The 23,144-nt window shown below is 40.0% G+C and overlaps 1 protein-coding gene across 2 annotated transcripts in view; it reads left to right on the plus strand.

Annotated features, from left to right (window-relative positions):
- The window catches only part of bnc2 (basonuclin zinc finger protein 2), a 208,742-nt gene that overhangs the window by 170,193 nt on the left and 15,405 nt on the right, over positions 1-23,144 (plus strand). The gene's annotated exons all lie outside the window — the stretch shown is intronic.

Below are 23,144 nucleotides of genomic sequence, written 5' to 3' on the forward strand. Positions count from 1 at the left end.
CGAAATATGCGGCCCAGCTCGGTGCTTCTTGGCTCGGTCCTCGTAACGACTGTCTTGTTAAATGGCTAAGTGGCTGGGAAGGGGACCACCGGGCAAGGCGAGCTGTCGCTGGCAAGACGCCGGCCTGCGGGCCGGGTGCCACGCACACACATTCACACACACAGGATGTGATGCTGTGGGTCACCCAGCATGAGTTTACACGAATAGAAATGATGTCGCACAAATGTAAAAAATATAAAGCATAATGCTGTCTTTTCAGTGTTTAGTTTCTTCTTCTTTTTTTTTTCTCTTTGGCTACAGAAGACAATCATTGAGTTTTAGATTATTATCAATTTGAAGACAGCAGGTTGGGCGGCACAGTTGTTGCATGGCTTAATGAAAATAAGATGCAAACGCAAACATCTGTTTTTACTTTGGAAAACAATGACCGAACTGGTGCGATTTCTGCAGAAATGGCGTGGGAATGCTGGAAGCTGACTGCTAATAGCCGAATGCTAAGCTTAATGCTAAGCTGAATGCTTATGAAGGAAATTGATCCGGTTTAAATACGGGCTGCGACCTCGTTTCATTCTTGAACATTTGTGTTGTACTCACTTTTTTGTGCTTCCTGATTTGTAATTTATTCAATCTGATTTAACCTCTCAAATGTTTTTAGAACCTTTAAAAATCATTCTACAAATAAAATTTAAATTTAAATTTAAAAAACAAAAAGGGAAAAAAATACAAATTAATGTCAATTTGGTCTTCAGGCATTACTGTTAAAAAAAAAAAAAATTGAAATCATGCATACATTTTCTGTACAATGGACGATAGATTGCAACTAACATTTATTTTTATAAGCGATTTGTCTATTGATTATTTTGTCTGGTGGAAAAAAATCATGTTTTAATTTCCACCCATTTATCCAAAAACATAACATTATTTAAAACTGCCTGTGCCGAAAATGCAAAAATTATGATTAATTTTGGTCCGTGTCATGTCAGAAAGTAGGCAAAAATGTTGACTAATATTTGACAAAGTAAAAGCAGATGTTTGCAAATGATTTATTTTGAAAACACACAAAGATAATCCGTCTACTCATAATTATTAGGGAAAATATAATCGATTAGTAGTCGATTCATCAATTAATTGTTTCACCTTTAATGGCCAGGGTTTATTTTTTCACTTTCATAAAAAACAGATGTTTTGTTTTTATTATGTTTGTGTTTTGAATAGAATGAAAAAAAAAAAATACATCGTGTGCACGAGTGTGTGCGCGTGAAGGCATTGTGAGGCCTTGGTGGAGGTCTGCATACTTCTGAGGGCCACTTGCAGTTCATTTCTGCGTGTCGACGGACACACTGCAAAAATCTGGGATCTAAGGCACGGAGCCAAGCGGTGATTTGACGCAAGGCACAACCTCGTCACATCCTGAACACGCACGCACACACACAGTTCATCGCGAGGATCTGCCCTGCATATAAACAAAGATAAGAACAAGCACGCAGCGATTACAGAGTGGCCACAGTCGCGTGGCAATGTGTGTGTGTGTGCGTGTGTTTATGTAATGCCAGTCGCCGGGCAGAGTTTCGTGTATCAGCGGCTCAGCAGACCTTGTGTGGGTCGCCGCCACTGTCACGGAGGTGTTAAAATCCCGCCTGACTTTCTGACACCAGCCGCCCCGCGCACCATCTGACAATGTAATCACAGCTCGTCACCGTTAAACAAGGTGCTAACGCCCCTGACAAGTTGACAATGACTTTGGCAGCAGCGATGTGGTAGCGGTGGCGTTGCCTCACATTTTCAAGTAGGGGATGGTGGCTATTCTTTTTGGGGGGATATATATATATACATGTATCAAATTGTCTTTTATTGGAGGGATAGAGTATATCTTTAAAAGAAATGTCACAGTAACCTACTGACAAGTTCATTATTGTTTCATGACAACAAGAAATTCATTCCATTGAATTCAGCCGTACCGCATTAAAAATCGAATCGCAATCCTGCTGAATCAAACCGATTTGAATCGTTCCACTTGAATATAAACAGTCCTTGGATTATATCTCGCCCCACGTATCAAGATGCATATCCAATCATATTTTATGCCAAAACTAAAAAAAAAAAAAACCTCATTCAAACTCAAAAACGTGTAAACACCTTTAATACATTGTCCTTCACTCCCAAAAACTATTTATACTTTTTTTATGTTTTTTTTTTTTCTTCAGGAGAGCTCAGTATTGTTCATTCGATTTGACATCATCATTGCTCTCCTTTTTAAAAAAAAAAAAATAAATAATTAAAAAAATATATATTTTTTTTTTCTTTTTTTTCTTTTTTTTAAAATATATATACATATATATATATACATATACACATGTACACACATATGTATATACACATATGTTTTTTTTTAATGTAAGAGCATATGATGCAGCTTCTGACATGAAGAGGTGGCTTAAAGCAATGGTAGTTATTACGGGGGGGAAAATAAACGACCAGCGGGTGGCAGCAGAGTATAAGAGATTAGGCAGGACTATGTTTTAACAAGCTCTTTTTGTCAATGTTTTCGCCAGGAATGTGAATATTGATGAAATTTAGCTATAATCTAATGCTGATTGCTGCAAAACGGAAACAGACAGAAATATAGGTTGTTGTTTTTTTTTGATGAAAGAAGAGACTCTAATCTTACTTTTGGTAGGTTCCATGTTTGTTTGTTTTTAGCAATAGAACACAATATTCTTTGGGCCTTGCAAAATCCAGTAAAACAGCCGGGAGCGAAGGGGGTTGCTTCAGTGAAAATGGCTGCGAGTGAAGGAGTTCTAGATCTGGTGACTGTGAATTCTTGCTGCAGTCTCCTCTGGGGAAAATGTGTCTCCTCTCTTGCCATTGTTAGCACGTCATGTTCCAAATGATGCGTTCCATGCGGCATGGTTTTCCCAATTTGCCGCTGTCTTATTTCAAAGCAGAAAGCTGACTGGCCCAAACCAAAGTGAGCAGAGCATTATTTAATACTTGGGATCAAGTTAAGATTAAGTCAAGGCCAGAATTGAGTCATACAGTGTGACTCAACATGCCATTTACAGGATATTTTTTTTAAAAGACTTTTTTTACAACCTGATTTGCAATCTGAAAATAGCCATTACCCGGCACCGCTCTCCGCTTGTTCTCTGGCTTTAGGCTGAGGTGAATTCCTCAGCGCTACGACCACATCGGCTCTTTCAAAAAGCGCCGTAGTATGGAGTCATGAAGTGCTTTTGTGTTGATATCAGAAGCGAAAGCGCGGCCACCTTCTTCTCCCTTTATGGGCATGTTTCGCTAATCTCGCTACCGGGCGCTGACTCGCCTAAGTCGAAACAGGTGTTGCACTTTGCGATGGTGTGCGAGCACCTCGAGATCACACGCCCGACGCTGTTTTCTTTACGGATTCTTCTGCGCCGTCGTATGAGTTAGAGTCATTGGACCTGTTTTGATACGGGTGTAATTTTATATTTATAGGCGCTACTTGTCAGCGCTTCAAAAAAGCAACCATGAATTAGCAAGCAGAGGATGTACGAAATGTCACTTACAGTATGTGGAGTTCAATCCGCCTAACCACCCCCCATTTCTCATCTGCCTTACATTACAGAAGCAACTAGGCACTCAGTAGGGTAGAGACCTCAGCCAAGGCCGACAGATTGGACAGAATGGATTCCTGGCCTAGATTAGTGTAAACAAGTTGTTTAATCTAAGATCTAACAAAGCGCTTTCATTAAGAAACATGAGATAAAGACAATCTGTCAAATTTCAAGGTGGGGGTTAAGAAATAAGTAAAACATTTGTCACATATGCAGTTACCCAATCACTACATTCTAGTGTTAAACGATTACATGTCAGTTTTGGTTAGCTTAGCAATTAGCATGGCGTCTTTGTCTTTTCTCATCATCCTTTTGTGAGAATAATATCTTTCAGAAGTGGCCACGGAGTTGAAGATAACTGATTAAGGAGAAAATCCGTAAACGTGGTTCGGTACGTTAGCTAGCTGGCCAGAGCTTGTTGCTAGCTAGCGCGATGCTGCGTAAGTAGCACCGAGCTTGCCTGCCATCTCAGCGGTTCAATAACAACTTTGATGTAGTGCTAATTTTGACTTGCAAATTATGAGGATAACGGCTTGTATGTATGCTTGTTAGCTTAGCAATTAGCATGGCTTCTCTGTCTTTCCTCATTGTCCCTTTCTGAGAAAAGTTTAGCTTATTCACCTCCACACAGGCGATAATTCCTGACTGAAACTCCACAGACATGGTTAGCCGTACTAGCTATCTGACTAAAGCTTGTTGCTAGGCAGCTGTTGAGGCTTGAGTAGCACCGAGCTTGCCTGCCATCTCGGCGTTTCAGTTATCAGCAAAACTTGGAAAATCTGGAGATTCTCAGATTGGCCATTGAATGTGTTTTAATGAGGTGCAAATGGCAAATTTTAACTCACAAACTGTGAAAGTGAATTAACCCACAAAACAAAAGTTTTAAAATGAAGTTATTAAAGCTTAAACGCAACCGTACGGAACTTTAAAGTTAAACAACCAAATGTGCATTTGCTCACCGCTAGTACGGATTTTAAAATCTTTTATTTCTGAGATGTCCAACAGTCTGTCCTTTGCCGACCGAGTCGCCTCCATGTTCTCTGGCCTATATCACCGTCCACTCTCACTCAAGCACCTGTCGTATCCGTGATTTACTGTCACATGCTCCATGTATGCATCCATGTGTGCGCATGACGGCGGCCACATCAAACGTTTCGCCTATAGCCGTTCCAATAGGAGGGGGAAAAAAATCGAGGCATGAATAAATACAAGTAAAGGCAGATACATCTGGCCTGATGCACACACGTCAGGTTTCCAAGTACGTGTCTGGGGAGGAGATCTGGTCGGCTTGGAAGCAGTAGAAACGGACGTCACGTTGGAAATTTATACAGCGCGGTTCAGGGAGCAGCAGCTGTAAATTGACAAGCCATGCTCGTGAGCAGCATTAGCCGTCTGTTTCCTTTTGTCTAATCTTCTATCTTCGCCCGCTCATCTCTTCTTCTTCTTCTTCGACTCGCAAGTGTTGTTATGTCTTACATCTGTGCTCGCCCCCAGCGCTTTCGTTAACGGGTGAGAGATACAAAAACAAGGAGGAGGAGGAGGAGGAGGAGGAGGAGGAGGAGGAGGAGGAGGGAACCAGGCAGCTCGGCGCAGGAACGACGGGAGGAAATGATTTGCCTTTTTTGGGTCCATGACGTGAATTTGTGGCGAACAGCATTAAGCATGCTAGGAAAGCATTGTTGTTGACTCAATGAAAATAGTGACACATTTTGAGAAAGTTAAGTTTGCCTTTATATATCAAGGATGGAATTGAAAAATTATTTTATTTTTTTTATTTTTTTCTCAGGAGAGCTCAGTATTGTTCATTCGATTTGACATCATCATTGCTCTCCTTTTTTTAAAAAAACAAATAAATTAAAAAATTTTAATAAATGTTTTTTTTTTAAAATATATATACATATATATACATATACACACATATATATATATATTTTTTTTTTTTTTGTATGTGGGTGAGTATGTGTATGTGCGTGTGTGTGTGTGCGTGCGAGCGTGTGTGTATTCATCAGTTCACCTAAAGCCCATTAAAAAAAATCCCATACTAATAATATAATATAATAATAAATTGCCAAATGCAGAAACATCAATGTAAGTTATCACGATGTAGTGGCTCTCGCTAACAGACAGAATTAAGTAACCAGAATTAGGTTAAAAAATTCTATATAGACCATGTTTCTATAAATTTTGATATTTGGTTTTTATTTGAGGCAGATATTTTTTCCATTAAAATGTGATTTATGAGGAGGTTAGACCATTGGTCGATATTCAGAGTTTGTTTATTTTTCCAGTTAACAAGAATTGTTTTTTTAGCGAATTGAAAAAATTAATTCAAAATAAATGTAATAAGTCAAGGGTCAACTTACCTGCTAACAGAAAAAAAAGATTAGTAAATATATTTTTAGAATTGTAACTACAAATTAAAAACAAAAAAAAGCTAAAAAGTTATGCACTTATGTTTATCTGTTTAAAATGTTGACTTTAAAGTAACTTTTAAAAGTCAATGATTAATTTTAATTTCAATTGTTGAAGAAAAAAACCAAAATGTAATTACAAAAAATTATGGTGAAAAAAGTAAAACAATTTGAAATTATTTAAATTATTTAGGTTATAATTGAAAGAAAAAAATACAATAAAAATTGCACATTACACAAAATAATGCAAAAAATATTTTTATTTAATCAGTCAATTTACCTTCTAATTGTTAAAATAAATAAAACAAAAATATGAAAAAGCAAACACTGTCCTTAATTTTTTTTTCAAAATTTAAAATTTAAACAAAAATGTTATGTTTGTGAGCTATGTGTGCTATAAATGTTGATGGTCAAAATGTGGAATTTATATATTTTTTATTTCTTTTTCAATACAATAAATTATCTAAAAGTAAGGAAAAAGTGTAAATAAATAAAAAAGCACACAAAATCGTATATACCACATCGATAAATATCTAATACTATAATGATGAAAGCCATATATGGATGATAAAGTAAGGCAGGAAAACAACATGTCAACATGGAGAATCGGTGCTGGTCTCTGATCGAATCATTCTACTGTATAAATGTCTCTAATGGCGATGTGCCTCTCAATAATGCACGAGCGTCACATGGCTTTTGCAGCGACAAGCCGCAAGAGCCACTTGTGTCCATTATACGGTCAGGACAAGACAAGTGGGGGGGGGGGGGCAAATGTGGCTGCTGTCCCTACGGGAGCGTGACGTGATGCTGAAAGTGGGGAAAAGGGAGCGTCGCAAACGGACACTTACAATAATTCATGACTTGTCCTGAGCGAGCATCAAAATATCAAGTATCAAGATACATATCAAAGCATAGCCAAAAGCCATCCAAACATGTGACTATCATCGACAACAATGAATCCTGCTGGGCCTTCTCCAGTTTTTTTTTTAAAATACTACAGTATGAACAGTTGTTCCAGTAATATTTAAGAAAAATGACTTCCTGTGCCTGCACACAACTCTAACACAAAGCAGAGCGCGCACAGATGCAAATAGCAGCGAATGAAGACACAACATGCAAGAAATATGGCATAAACAGAGCTGTCGGCATCATCTCGTAGTCACAATCGTCTGGCGTCTTTGCGGCCACGTGTGCCGCATGTGTTGCCGTTTGAGCGCACACATTATTCTAATCATCACTCAAAAAGCTAGGCCAGTGAAACTTTCATAGGGGAAGAGTTGTGGTAGATGATATGATATGTGTGATGTGGCCCGTCAGTGACAAGAGTACAGTATGATAAGAAAACATGCACCCTTCAAGGTAAAGTCAAAATGTTGACTTAAGAATAGCGGCAACTAGTCAACTATTGAAGAATAATAAAAATAAAAATAAATTTAAACTGTAAGAATGTTATGTACACCATAATAAATACCTATTATCAAAATATTGGATACAAAATTGTTGGATATTCAAAATATGTTCAATGTTATTGAATTTTGATGTATACCATTTTGTTTTTGTTTTTTATTTTATTCACTTCACGTTTTAAAAATACAATTACATGTCAAAGCTAATAGCAAAAACATTTGAAAAAAGTCCACCGAAAATTTTCTAGAAATCTATATGTTAAAGATGTTATATTTAAAAAGTACTGTTTGTAAATAAGTAAAAAAAAAAAATCAGCTAGTTAGTGAAGAAAAAAATAAAATTAAATACAACAATAACAAAATGTAAATGTAAATAAAAAAGAAAATTGAAAACAAACATTTAAAATATATTTTTTTAGTAAACTGTACATACTCGAGAATATTGACAGTAAAAAAAATCTATTTGAAATAATGCAAGTATTTAATCTTAATATCTCAAATCATCTTTTCCCATTGAAATGCATGGAAATACAGCTAATCCGTTGCAGTCTTTCACACAAAAGAATTCTAACGTATTTTGATAAGGAAAAAATAGCACTACTTAATCTAACAAAATATATAACATAATGTTCTTTATATAAACATACAGTAAATGATAATTAAACAGAATTAAAAATAACAACTGAATTGCAATTGTGCTTGTGTGCCAACTGGTAGTAGACTAAGTGGCAGACGGATACACTCATATACAGAGGATAAAGAATATATGTCTGAGTTTTGGGCTTGAACCACTCACATTAGAGCAGCGAAACAAGTAACATGGCGCACATATGGGAGATGATATGATGTGTGTGATGTGTCACATCAGGTACAAGAGTGTGATAATAGAAGGACACACTCTTCTTTAGCACCCCCAACCCACCAGTCCTTTCTCCCGCGTGCTCCCCCCTCTCATTAACCTCACCTCTGATTGCCCTCAGGACTCCCTCGTGCTAATTAGAGGTAGGGGGAAATATGTCTACAATGCAAGCACCTCTGTGCAAACGCACACACACACACACACACACACACACACACACATTTGGCTTGCTTGACAGAAAGTCTGCCATGCAGCCCCGAGGCGAGAGAATGAAAAGGGCCGTCTGCTATTTAGTTTCATCCGGATTGGTTAAAGCCCAGCATGTGACGCGTTAAAGCGCTGTTGATTCCTTTGTCAGATGTCATCTACTCGCCACCTTAGCACTATAAACTTGTGATCTTTTTTTTGCAATTAAGTCTGCTTGGAATTGCCAAAATATAACACGCTTTTTTTTTCTTACCCACCCAAAAAAAGACATGCAGAGAAATTTTGGGGAGCAGGTGCTTAAGCCAGTCCCTGTTGAAATGGCAGGGCGGTTTTGTGATATACAAAAAAAAGAGACCAAGATATAATTTAAGAACTTTTTCCTCACTATTACTTAACCTATAACGTGGACAACTCAAGAGAATTTTTTTTTTTATAAGAACACCACTATGGGTCGCTGTGTGGTATGGTATGCTGGAACCATGTCCTGTGGTCTGATGAGACCAAGATACTAGGATCAATGTCCATTAAATCCAAAACATCGGGGCGATCGTTTGAATATTTACAGCAGTTGAAGTAAACAATAAGTAGATATATTTTGGTCAAGTTTGATTGCAGTTTTCTGACATAAGTGACGTTGAGCTTTTTCTATGCAGAGAAAAATGCTTAAAGTAGCACTAAGGAACTTTTCAACCTTAATAAAATATTTTCATAACTTTTCTGATGAAACATCGACTTGAAACTAATACTAGTAGTTGAATGGTACCTTTCCCATGGCCTGAGGGGGTCTGTATAATTTTTACATGCATTAAGAAACTTTGAGGAAGATGGTAGGAACAGTGCCACAAAAAAAAAACTACAAATGTGCTGACTGCTTTATGGCATACGTCACTTCCCCTTTCCGTGAAAAAAAAAAAGGAAGCTACCTGGATAAAAGGAGAGTCAAGGATCAACATTGGCCCGGCTTTCACTCGCTGGCGTAAAGCTTAAAAAACGATGCATTACGCTTGTCCTCATGGGAAATGTGGTCTTCCTTCAGGCATAACATTACCGCTTTTGTTCATGTGGCGTCACCACAATCAACGTAAGCTGAAAATTCTTTAGTGTTGCTTTAATGCCCATAAAATCCAAAATATTGGAGCGATCGTTTGCCTGGCCGTAATATTCAGACATGAAGGGACGTTTTAAGCTTTTTTCTCTGAAGTAGCGCCAATGGAGAGGAAATGGCTTCATGTCCATAAAATCCAAAATATAGGGGCGATAGTTCTGAAATTTGTGTATAGATGTGCACATGAATTTTGGTAATGATTGATCAGTTTCTGGAAATTAAGTCACATTCAGCTTTTTTACATTAACTGTCTCGAAAACTGTCATCCATTCTTTTCTTTTTTTTACCATTCACACTCAAACGTATGGACATTTTAGAGTCTTCAATTAAACTGACATGTTTTTACAATGTAGGAGGAAACCACACAGCAGGGACAAAGTCGTGATTAGAACCCTGAACCTCTCCACTGTAAGGCATGCAGCCTAGCAGTGAATTAATTTCTCCTCAAAGAACACCTCGCCTACCAACTGAGAGTTACTTCTAAACAAACAAACACCATTTTTTTCTTGATCTGTTTTCCGCGTTGTCAACAACAAGGCCTTACAGCCCCCGGCATGTCGAGCGACTTGTACAGCAAATTGCCATTTGTACCTGGACCGGAGTGAGGCGGGAGAGCCTGGGCATGATGAGGGACACGGAACGGGGGTGGGGGGAGATAGGTGCAGGCGGGGGGGGGGGGGGCTGTGGTTGAGCATAAGAGGGAGTATTTAAGAGCACTTGAGTGCCAGCGTGGATGTAGTCCCTCGTCCCCGCGGATGTCGGCGGGCCCCTCCGCACCGTGGCATGATTTTTCACTTTAGCCAACGCCACTCGCTCCTCTCCACGTCCGCTCTATGCATGCTTCAACGATTCCACTACTCCCCCTTTTTTATTCAGTGTGAGAGTGTGTGGGGGGCACCACTGACACACACACACACAACACACAATTTGACCCATTTGCCCCCCTGCTACGGCTAGTAAATAATTCCAATGTGAGGGCCATTAGCGAGTAGCTCTGGGTTAAGAGGGGCGGCCATAGAGGCAGTCAGATGGGCGATTAGACAATAAGGAGGTGAAATGTCTACTATTGTTTGCTTAGAGTCAACATTATCCTGTGTGGATAATTCGGATGTTTGCTTTTTTTTCTCGACTGAGTATAAAGCTATAATATGAACAGTGGTTAACTTGTTTGTAGACCTGAATGACACATAATTGTTGTGCTTTTACCACGAAAAAAAAGTTTGATTTCACCTTTTTCTATTCTCTATAAACCAGCAGTAGAACAACTAAGAAATTCAGCCGCTTTGCCCAAAAATAGCTTTTTGTGTAAACAAACATATCAAGCAAAAAACATGACTTTGATGCTAATATATTTTGCTGTGTGTCATCACTAATTATTCTATAAAATGAGCATAAAATGGATTAATAAATTCAACATGAATGGCTTTTGTTGATAAAATAATAAATAAATAATGTTATATTTGTATGACACTTAAAATGTGATTTAAATGGAACTGGAACTGACTATTTTTTTTTTATTAATAAATAAAAAAAATACAATTAAAATTTTCAATTTTACATTTGCGTGACACATAAAATGTGATTTAAATGGAATTGGAACTGACTATTTCAGATAAAAATAAATTGATATATTTTTTATGAATAAATAAATAAATGCTTTTACATTTGTGTGACACTTAAAATGTAATTTAAATCATTGATGTACACTTAGTAGTAGGTTTTGTGATGGTAATAGTTTGACCCAGGAAAGGGATAATTTACCATGGAAAAAATTCCATAATCCGAACAAATAGCATCACTGAACGGATTATATTCCATGTTAGAAGTTTCACTGTGAGTGTGTGCGTGCGTGCGTGAAGGTGTGTCAAAACAGGCCTCACATCCCAGCTTGGCTCGAATCGTGTCTGCGCATGAGAATGTCGGTATATATTTTAGCAATGAGGCAACTGTACATCGTGCGTGTGCGCATGTGTGCGTGTGTGCGTGCCGTGCGGACATGTGGACACACTAACTGGCCGCTGGGGCCTGTAGTTGAGCCACTGTCAGAGGGATCCTTGTATTTTTCCACAGGCATGTCAGAGGATTACACAGTCCCTCTGCTGTTTCACTCACCTCTCATACACACACACACACAACCATCAAAGAGGTGTGCACCGGTCTTCTCGCACTCTTTGGCAACACACACTCACACACACACACACACACGTGCCTGCGGGGATGGCCGGTGGCAAGCATGGCCTTTGCATGTTCATAAGACGCTGGCCGCGTGTTCTTTGTTGGCTACTTGCACCGCGGTACAAGCTCGTGCTACTAAAAAGCAGGTGTAGTAATGGAAGGCATATTTGTATCATTACGACTTTTATTATGGACGCAGCTAGTGAGTGAGCTGGGGTGAGTGTGTATGTGTGCGTGTGACTGACTGACATTGTTTGGAATTGAAAACAATTTCTCATAGGAAATATCGGCAATAAACACCTAAAGACTGTACAATGTTTTAAGTAACATTTTAACATTTACACTGTAAATATGAAAACTAACAAACATAACGTTGAGGTCATTTGTTTTGCTAGCATTCTGAGCAAGTAAATGTTAGCCAATGGCTCCTCCACTTCAAATTTCGATTACAATTGGCAATGCGTATGTCTACTACTTTAATACGCCGCTAATTTGAGGACTTACTCACCTTTTATTGGTCACTTTCTCCCCTGAGTACCTTCGCCTTCCCGTTCCTATTGTAGAAACAACAAAAATCAATTAGCAAGGCGCGGTAAACGCATAGCGTCAACAACAAACCAGGTATGAGCCCTTTAAGACCTCTAACCTGCCTCCTGATCGATAGACAAAAGGCAGCGCTAACACCTCATTTTATTCCCCCCTAATCGTTCTCTCAATGTTATCTCTCCCAGTCGCTTCTCCTTTTCCTCGGCAAAATTTCCCAGAGCTGCTTAGAATTCCCAGAAGCCCCCCCCCTTCTCCGTCGTACCTCTAAGCCACAGGCAGACACCCTGTTAGAGGCGATTACTATCACACGGTCCGTCCAATCCAGCCCCGCCTTTCCATTCTAACAAGATGCAGACATTAGCAAATCCATACTTATTGTGTTTGGGATGATATAGGTAGACGTATTAGTGTGACATATTAGGCCGGCAACAAGTTCACAAGGTGAGACGCTACACTGACATCGCATTGACCGGCCGGGCCCCGCGGGACGTGGCGCTAGGCTAGTGGTGCTAGCCGCGGCGGAATCCGCCCGTATTGGATTCCTGTGATGGCTGTTTAGCTTGTAGCGCTACAAAAGGGCATACAGGGCTACTTTGGCGGCTGACAGGAACCCTGAAGACCGCAAGGCTACCGAGGATCGATAGCAATACACTGCACAGCACTGCCGGCCCGGGCCAGACGCAAACACAGGAAGATAACGTTACACACACACACACACAGAGGCGGAAATCTAAAGATGTCTGGAGAGCCATCATCAGGTGCAAATGCACCAAATATTACTCAGTAGGATAATTGGTTTACGTTACTAGCTTAACAAGTCATGCCTATTTGCCTTTGAACTTTTTTCTCATGAAATCAAATTTTGAAAGCTAAAGTTGGGTTGACTGAACATGGTTGTCTGACTGGTATATCCTTCAATGACAGCAAGATCACTGACAGTAAAATGATACCTTACAGGATGGTAGGATTAACAACGCGTGTTTAGTAGACCGTCCACAGAAGGTTTTCCGTTGATTGCCAACCCAGATCATTATAGTTAACGAAATAATAATAATTAAAAAAAAATAATACAAAATCGTCAACAAAATAAAATAAAAACAAGAGTGCTTTTTTTTTGCATTATTATTAACTGAAACGACATTTTACATTTATAAAACTCCCTAAAACTAAAAATTTCCTTTTTTTTATCATCTTTGTCATTTAATGTCATATATTGAGTTTAATTTTACTGTTCAGCAGTACAGAATAGAGAAAGTCAAACAGTTGTTGGGGAATTGTAATTTACTTTACTTTGTTACGCAATATATATTTTTTAGCTTGAACTGAACAAATATTCCATACTTTTAAAAAAAACTAAAACTAATACTAAAATTAATACAACCTAAACTAATATTAAGTACTAGAACTAACAAAGCCTCTCTAAAAACCTAATTAAAACTCGCTTAATATATATATAAAAAAATCCAAAACTATTCTTATAACTCTGGTGCCAACATGGCTAATCAAAGTGCTGCCAATACTAACAGACAGGTCCACTACCCAAACACTAAAAAAAAAAAAAACTAAAACTAACACTAAAATTAATACAACCTAAACTAATATTAAGTACTAGAACTAACAAAGCCTCTCTAAAAACCTAATTAAAACTCGCTTAATATATATATAAAAAAATCCAAAACTATTCTTATAACTCTGGTGCCAACATGGCTAATCAAAGTTCTGCCAATACTAACAGACAGGTCCACTACCCAAACACTAAAAAAAAAAAAAAAAACTAAAACTAATACTAAAATGAATACAACCTAAACTAATATAAAGTACTAGAACTAACAAAGCCTCTCTAAAAACCTAATTAAAACTCGCTTAATATATATGAAAAAAAAAAGTCAAAACGAAATATAAAAACTAACTATTATGAAAAAAAAAATCCAAAACTATTCTTATAACTCCGGTGCCAACATGGCTAATCAAAGTGCTGCCAATACTAACAGACAGGTCCACTACCCAAACAGTATGACTGCACAAACTGTGGCTGAGAAAACGACTCTCTGAATAGAAACAGCAGAAACCTAAGCCATAGAACAGTGGACCAATGCATGCCGACTGAGGTAGCAAAGTGCTTAAATTTCATTTTGAAGGGATTACGAGCCTTTTGAGATAAACTTCACACAGGCTCCATTGTCGGAACACGTCAAACGCGCGCACTCGGTCATATTTGTGTGTGCTGATGTTGGATCCGAGCCTCCGTGTGCTGGTGGCTCTGGAACAGGACAGGAAGTTGACGTTTACCAAAGACATTCAAAGTTTTATCACAGTTAGCGCACTTGTCACTGCAATCCTAGTGTAGTTCGTACCACCGGAGACAAATTCTTTGTGTGTGTTTTACATACTTGGCCAATAAAGATGATTCAGATTCGGATTCTGAAACAACACGGCCGAGTCGGTGAGAGTTGACGGTCCACATGGGCGTCCCTCACTCTCATACGTTTCCAACAATAAAAGAAAACAATGAAGCTGTTAACCGCCCAAAGATCCTCTCCGGGATGACGAGAACACGAGTGATTGCATGAACTGGCCTGCCACTTAGTGCCACCGCGTGAGTTGTCGGAGCCGGCTTGCTTAAAAACACAGCAGACCGTTTCAAAAGCATATAAGTCCAAATCCCTCTTCAAATGAATGATGATGGATGAATATTTGTGGGCCGCGAAGGGAGAGCAAAAGAAGGGGGGGCCGGCGGGAGGGGGGGGATGCTGAGTTTAGTGGACCGTGAGGAACAATGAACATCTCAAAAGGAGAAGTGGAGTGAAATAGATTGAGTGTGCTGAAGGCCAGATGTGCGGCGGATGGATCAAACATCTGCCGGCTCGGCGGTCTCGATTGACCCCCGCCGTTCAACCTGTGTTATAGGGGAGGAGCTTATACCAGGGGTTCTCAAACTTTTTGGGTTGCTGACCCCAGTTTGAGAAGCTTATACTGTATGCTTTCCTTCGCCTTGATCATTTTTTAAAATCAGAATTACAGAATAAATTCCTCTCCGGGATAACTTTACACACGTGAGTCAAAGCAGCGTGTCTTTCCCGTGACGCGTCTCCATTCTGTACATTTTTGATGGTCCACAGCCTTTCTCGCCGTGTAAGTTACCGTACAGGACGTAGCACCAGATGGTACGGCTGTTTATTTTTGCAGCTCGTAATCACCGTATTCGGAACACGCGACGGCGGACGAGAGAGACCCCAGCGCCACTTCCTGCCGTGGCCGCATGATCGCATTAAACGCGCCGACAGTAACCTCCGAGCCGGCCGGCCACAGGGGTTGATGTGTTCCAGCACGCCGTGTACGTTACGCCGCCTCCGCCCTCCCAAGATGGATGAGCCAAGCTGCGTGCCAGGCACACATTCGAGGGAAGAGGTTTAAAAATACAGCCAACATTTGGTCATTAGAGACGCAAGTAATACTTGAGCTAAAACATCCATCTGATAAGAATAATGTTACAATAATTTGGGATTTGTTGGGTGGGGGGTGGGGGGTGGGGTGAATATCACTGTTGTAAGCCTGCACAGTACTAACAGAAAATATTTAAAAAATGGACTCATGCATTTGTACTATTACAATTACCATTATAGTGTCCTACTATTTTGCTACTCTCAACAAAAGCAACCCCCTTCGCTCCCGGCTATTTTACTGGATTTTGACTGATTTTGCAATGCCCACATCTTCATTCATCAGGAAAAAAAAAAAACGTATGAGCATGGCCCTGGCTGATCTCTTATACTCTGCTGCCACCTGCTTGCCGTTTTTTTGTTGCAATAACTACCATTGCTTAAAGCCACCTCCTTCATGTCAGAAGCTGCGTCAAAGCCTTCTGTATGCTCTTGCATAAAACAAACGTAAAAAAAAAAAACACGGAAAAAAATATGTAAATATGTTTTTGGTAGTGAAGGACAAAGTATTAAAAAACATGTTTACCCATTTTTGGATTTGAATAAGTTAAGTAATTGTAAGTAAGACATGATACATATAAAATATGAATATTTTCTAATGATATCAGTGATATTCTCTAAAATGAATTAAAATCTTTATTTTTGTTTTTCCTGCTCTAAATTCAGCTGTGATTATATCTTTGAGTCATTTCAGTACGTCTATTGTCTATTGAAGAGTATAAACATACCCCAAAAAAATTTTATAATAAGGTTTTTTTCACTTGAGATGTGTGCATATACAAGCTGTGCATACAAATAGCATGCATTTTACTGGCAATGTCACCTATATTTTAAAAAACATAAATATATTATAAATAAGCCTAATGTTATCAATAAGTGGAAAAATAAGTCTGTATGTTGAATTTTTACCCCCAAAATTTTAAGCAGTCAATTAGTAATTTCTTAACTTATTAATAAGAATCAGATTTATTGGCCAAGTATGTAAAATCACGCAAGGAATTTGTCTTCACAGTCACAACCCGTCCGAGAACCACGAAAAATAACAACGGTGGCCAACAGAGGGAGACAAAAGGGGAAGCCTGGCGGTTCGCTAATTAGCGAAATTTCTTCAATGGAAAAAACAAAAACATGAGGAAACGAGGGAGGGAAAACAAACAAGGCCCAATCTGTGTAAATATGTTAATCACTCTTACACTCATGATAGAATGTCCAAATATGTTTCCCAGCACTGTCATGAAGCTACCTAGTGAAGCTGAAGCTTTGCAGCAGCATTTTATCAATACCATTGTTGTTACATCAGGAATCCCTTTAACACATATCTAATTTACACCAGCATTCTATAAGGCCGACTGCTAGTTAATGTGACAGACACGTGCTCCTTTGGGGCACCCCGACCCCTTGTGGCCCTTTTGCATGTGAGCCGGCTGAGGGTGTGAAATACTGGGTGGGAGTGAAAGTGGAAAGGGGGCGGTAGACTGCGGGGTTGGCTACCACAAAGAAAGAGAGAGAGAGGCTCCAGTTAATGGTCTTGCATCTTCCTGGCAGCATGTCAATAACGGCTCTGATCACATTAAGTAAAGAGTCCATTAGCTTATTCTCTTTGCCTCTCGTACGCTCTCCACAGAAGGAATGCCAAGAACTCTAAATGTGTAAGGGTTTTACTTCGGAGGGCTCAATTCTATTTCCTTTGGACAGAAGTGGCTTTTTGGGGAAGTTGGTACAAATATAAAGAAGCAATGGCACTGCAAGTCACCAAATACCGTTGGATAAATATATGTAAATAAGTAGTACTTGTACATGTAACCGTGTCGCATAAAACATCCAATAATGTGATAATCAGGTTGAAAAACTGAAATTTTGCCAAAGTAGTAATCAGAACAAAGGAAATGTGATCCCAGAACAGTGGGGGAGAAAAGCAGGTTGTCAGCCACCATTCCTTAGCCGCCTCGTTGCTCCCCCCCCAAGGCTCGGCAGCGGCGGCCCCCACATCTGTCTCGCAGACCCCCGCGACAGACCTAGCCAGAACTCGGCACATCACACGAATCATCCTCAATTAAATGACTGCTCCTATCATTCCACCTCTCTTCTTATTCTCTGAGGCGTTCCCTCTGGCTCAGCGTGAGGTCCACTGAGTTTTGTGTAGGGTGAGCAGCTGGGCTAGTCGAGCTAACCTGGCTTTGTAAAAAGAGCCAATCAATAGTTCAGAGCAGACACCACTCCCATTGGAAGTCGCTGGCGGGTTCGGCAGAGGTTCTGAACTCTGAGGGATTGCTCTGTTCTTGTTGCACACCGGAGCCTTAAATGGCTTCCATGTGCTGTCCATCTGCATCCATGCTGGGCTGTGTCCAAACGACTGTCCTTTCCACTTTTTAAAGATGGCTCAAGAACAAAAAAAAAAGCGAGGCTGAGGTCAGAGGGGTTAGATGAATCAGGGGTTAGGAAATCTTTGTATTTTTTCCCCCAAATGACAGATTTACTTTCTGTTACAGATAATGAAAAAAGACAACTCAGTGGGAGCATACACAGGGAAAAAAAAAAGTTTACCTGAGGCCACCTGGATAATGGGAAAGGATCGAGCGTGACTTATCCTTCAGTGGTGAACCCCCCCCCTTCACAGTCTGCAACTGGACAATAAATCTTCCTCTAGTCGATTGGTGTGCCTTTAGCACGTTAACAACTAACACACAGCCATGAATTTTTAACCACAGCCATGAGTTAAATCAGGTTGAACGGCGAGGCCTGCTGGTTGGTGTCAGTGAGGAGTAAAATCGCCCCACGGCTTCTTCTCATCCAGTCGAGTAGGCTCAGCCTCAGCACAATGAAAACCAAGGTCTTTTTTGTTGTTGTTGACAATTTCATCATTTTTTTTTCCATCAAGCGGAACAGTTCACCACGGTACAATGTCTTGCACAGAAAGTATTTGGCATGGTTATTGAACCTTGCACAAAACTTGCGAAAAGGGTCAGAGATAGGCGACAAGAGTTTTCTATTTGTATTTTTGTGTTTGAGTAATAGAAGACAGCTGGGAATCATACATGACTGTAATCTAATGCAGACTTTTGTGCGCCTTGCTATGTTTTTTCCTGTTGGTGTAAACCATTTTTTTTTGGCAGCAGTAAAACAAAAGGACAAAGTCCACGGTGCAGTTGCAGAGCAGCATCCATGCAAGGTAGACGTGAGGTCAAAAGCCTCTGATGTGCATCTCTTGAACGAGCTATTTAGCATGATCACACAGTGCAAATTTTAACCTCTCTGATTCTTACAAATGTCCTCCACCCACGTCTGGACACAGCTACTGATTTCCCAGCGGTCCATCACAGAGGAAGAAGCAGAAGCTACTTGCTCACTGCTCACCTCTGACCCGCGACGAGGGAGCCAATGGGGGAACGGTACGCGTCTTGGGAGCTCTTGGCCTCTGATGTGATGGCTGCAGGCAGTGAGCTTTGTGTGAAACCATCCCCCGTGGCACCTCGCTCGCCACTCGATCCTCTCCATTATTCATACGGCCCCGAGACGGGGTGGGGAGACAGACGGGAATATGGAAAAAGGGAAGAGGCAAGGTTCAAGACCTTCTCAGATCACAAGGAACTTCTGCTTAACCTTCCTTGAAGTGACGAACACAGGGATACAGCAATGGTTTTTTTTTTTTTTTTTTAAGAAACTGGATCTTAGAGCAGGGCTGGAAATCAATGTGGCTTCCCTCGGGGCTGGATGGAGATCGCATCCACTGCAAGGTGATTGGTGAATCAATGCGGTTCCCATGCTTCACTTTGCCATTGTGAGAAACCCCGCGTCCCTAACGTAATCAGTCCAACCGCCCTTGTTGTTGTGGAACTGTACTCGGTGTCATCTCAAGTCCACTGACTTTTTAACATAATGAGATTCTCTGTATTCCTGCAGGTTCTGTTAAAACTACATAGACATCCAACGTAGACAACCGATGGAAACGTGTTTCGAATTCCAAATATCTCTATTGGTTTTAGTACAAAACGCCGCGTATCACGAGTCCCCTATTCAAGTTGTTTTGAAGATGAGCTAAGACAAAGAGTTCATCACCCTTGATCACACTTATTTTGCTTTTTATAAACTAAATCAACCTTGCCAGCAAGCTGAATTCTTGCAGTATTTGTGAGTCGACAAACTCCGGAGAATACATCTTCTGCCGCTCCCGCTGATACGTTTGCAACCGACCTTTCTTAGGTCGGACCCATCAAGCGTTGTTTAGGGCGGGATAAAACCAAGAAACGCCATTTTCTTGTTGAACAGCGAGAGGCGCTTCGTGCATTTTTATCTGGTAAATTTCTTCATGCTTTTTTTTCTCCGCCTAAAACGAGACCCAAGACGACATTTTATTCCGTTGCCTTGATTGGTCAAAATAATTGTGCAAAGATGCTGCATCGTCCAATCAGCTTAAAGTATTGTACAGTCCCTCCTTTCCCTAACGGGTCTGCCGAGTGAAGCTACAGATTGATAATGTGAAGAACTCCCTTGAGTAAATCACAGATGATCAATCGGGCTTGTGAGGTTAAAGCTAAGTAGCCGTAATTGTATTGTTTAGAAGAAGTGACAGCAAAAACGGAGCTAAATCAGCCATTGAACTACGTTACATGTGGATATTCTTTCATCCAGGTCATTTCATTCTTAGGGCATTGAATTGATCACAACTGAACAGGTCCGTTGGTCAGAACAGAGCAGTCCAGTTGCGATTGATTCAGTGTCCTGAGTATAAATTAGACGTCAAATATTCCTACCAAAATACATCACAAATATTGTAATAATTGTATATAATAATGTGAAAATATTTTTTTTTTAACTCAAACCAATCCATAATCGACTACATTAAAATGATAACATTTCTTCCGTTGTGGGCAATGGCAAACATTTCCGCAGCTAATAGCCAATCACAGAGTCCGATGTGTAATTACTTCTGGCATATGCATGTAATGTTGTTAATCCCTTCACACTTTGCAACCTAACATGGCCGCACACCGAGGATCCTAATACAGCTCGACGCCTGCCGCCGCTAATTGCGCGAGTAGCCTGATTTGTTTTAACTGACAGTTGTGCCCCGGCCCATGACAAGGCCATCATTTGCTCATCGTCGTCGTCAGCAATTTGCAAGGTGAACACATCCAACACCCCCCTCCCCCCCCCCCTGCCACAAACCCACTAAACACCATTCAGCCCCAACCCCGTAATGGAGACAGCCATGAATTAAGAATGCGCTGCAGCCGCCGAGAGAGATTAATAAATACAGCCGTCGCTAGATTAATTCTAAGCGACACGGAGGCTGGCAGATAAAATAAACTAACAGCAGCGGGCTGTCTAGCAGATAAAGCGGGGTACCCCCCATCGTCTCGGCCGTCGTAATTATTTGCTAATAGTCATTAACCTGGCAAACAGCGGTTTAGCCGCATTGTTCAATAGGACTCTGGGACGCATAATGACAGACTAATATGTCATAGCGCTGGGGGACATGGGGGAGGGTTGGAGGATTGATGAGATTTTACTGGTAGAGAGGTGCGGCATGCCTGGAAAGGAGAAGGAAAGGAAGAGGGCCACATTAAGCTAATTGGGAGATGAGTGCCTGCTTGTAAAAAAGTGCTTCTAATGGCAGTTTTGCTACAGAGCTAAAGCGGGGAAGTGGACTTAACTGAGTGGACTCAAGCCTGGATTTTTCATAGTGGGTTAGTAAGTAGATATCTTGTTTTGTTTAGTAACTTCACCATGAACAGGAAGTAGGATTATTTTGAGTTTTGGAGGTAAAATAGTTGAGTATTTTTTTTTTTCATGTGTAGAAAAGCCAAATGAAAAGCATGTATCCCAAAAGTGAGTTTTTTGTTGTTGTTTTTAATCCATAAAGAAATAAAAATAACATATAGCAAAAAAAAAGCGACTACAAAAAAAAAACAAATTTCACAAAAATACTTTTTGGTTGTTACTTGTAGATAAATGTTTATTGCTTATCATTTTAAGCACGCACAGGTTAGTGCTATTTCTTGATTCACCTTTCTATTCATGCTTATATTCATGATTATTGTCACATTGTATGCATTTTATATATAATATTAACACTCAACTCCTTTTGTCTATACTAAAAAAATAACCACTCAATGATAAAAAAAAAAAAAAAAAAAGTGACTGAAGAGATTTGCTGCCTTTTTATTTCGTTTCAATTAAATCCAATAGAAGCCCCTTATGCCCAGATGGCCATGCAGTTTGAAATAATAGTGGCTTGGGCTAGAATTTAAAGTCATACCTCCAGGCAAAAACTCCAGCTCGCACACAGAATGAAAGTGTAAAATGTTTTTTAATGTATATTTAACAACAAATACCCTGGTGACTATTGATGTTTGGTCTCAGAAGAATCCACTTCTCTCCCATATCTAAGGGCATGAAATCAAACCCCTCACACTTATTTTTCAGTTTTTTTCTACCCTTGGTGTCTCTTTCACTTTCTCTCTTTAAACATTTATCTTCTGTTTTCTCCTTACAGGCCCTTTGTGCTTTGTGATGTTGATTTTTTTTTTCCCCAGCTTTTGGTGCGCCATGGTCGGCATTTATCTTTCATAAATGCCAGCAGCAAGGAACGCATTGAATGTTTTCATATCAATGTGACTAATTGTCGTGAGCTTGCGTTTATTCCCTTGATGTCGCTTGTGCCCGCTCTCAGAGGAAGCTTTCTGTGCACTGTTTGCGTTAGACAGGCATTAGTTGATAATTGTGTTAAATTGTTAAGAGTACAGAGCACAGATAAATACTGTACTGCTAAGTACAGCTAAGGCTTGGCCAGCATTCTTTTTCAAGGACCTGCGCAAGATCCTGATGTTTAACAATGAGAAAGCTTGTTATCTCCCAGCTAGGGATGGGATCTCCAATTTGGAATATTATCCAAGTCCCACTGGAGAAATTCAAGCCCTTCCCAAGCAGTTCAGAAGATAAATGCAGCGATTGGAAATGTCAAACATATGCACATTTGTCATTCAGTATTTATGTCCTGTACTACAGCGAAGGCACAATCAACTCTCTAAGACTATTTTTCCCCTGGTTCACACGGTTGCGATGATCCCAAGGTGCGGTGTTGTATAGAGGGAGTCGGACACGAGAGTTCACGTCCTTCACAAAAGTGTTCAGCAATGAATGTCCCTCTTGGTGCGATGTAAAATCTTTCAATTCCTATGTTGCACACGCGGGTCCTCGGTTCAGGACAATAGAGAATGATGATATTTCAAGGTTATAATCAACGTGCAACAAACTAATGAAGAAGGCACAGCTATTTTTCACACAAATATTTACTCTAATTATGAATTTACTTGCGTAGTTCAGTGACTGCTACGACTTGTGTATATATCCGGGTCATGTCACCACCATAGGAACGGATCTCTGTTCGAAACCAAGGAGC

Source organism: Vanacampus margaritifer, chromosome 7 (assembly GCF_051991255.1).
Source record: "Vanacampus margaritifer isolate UIUO_Vmar chromosome 7, RoL_Vmar_1.0, whole genome shotgun sequence".
NCBI lineage: Eukaryota > Metazoa > Chordata > Actinopteri > Syngnathiformes > Syngnathidae > Vanacampus > Vanacampus margaritifer.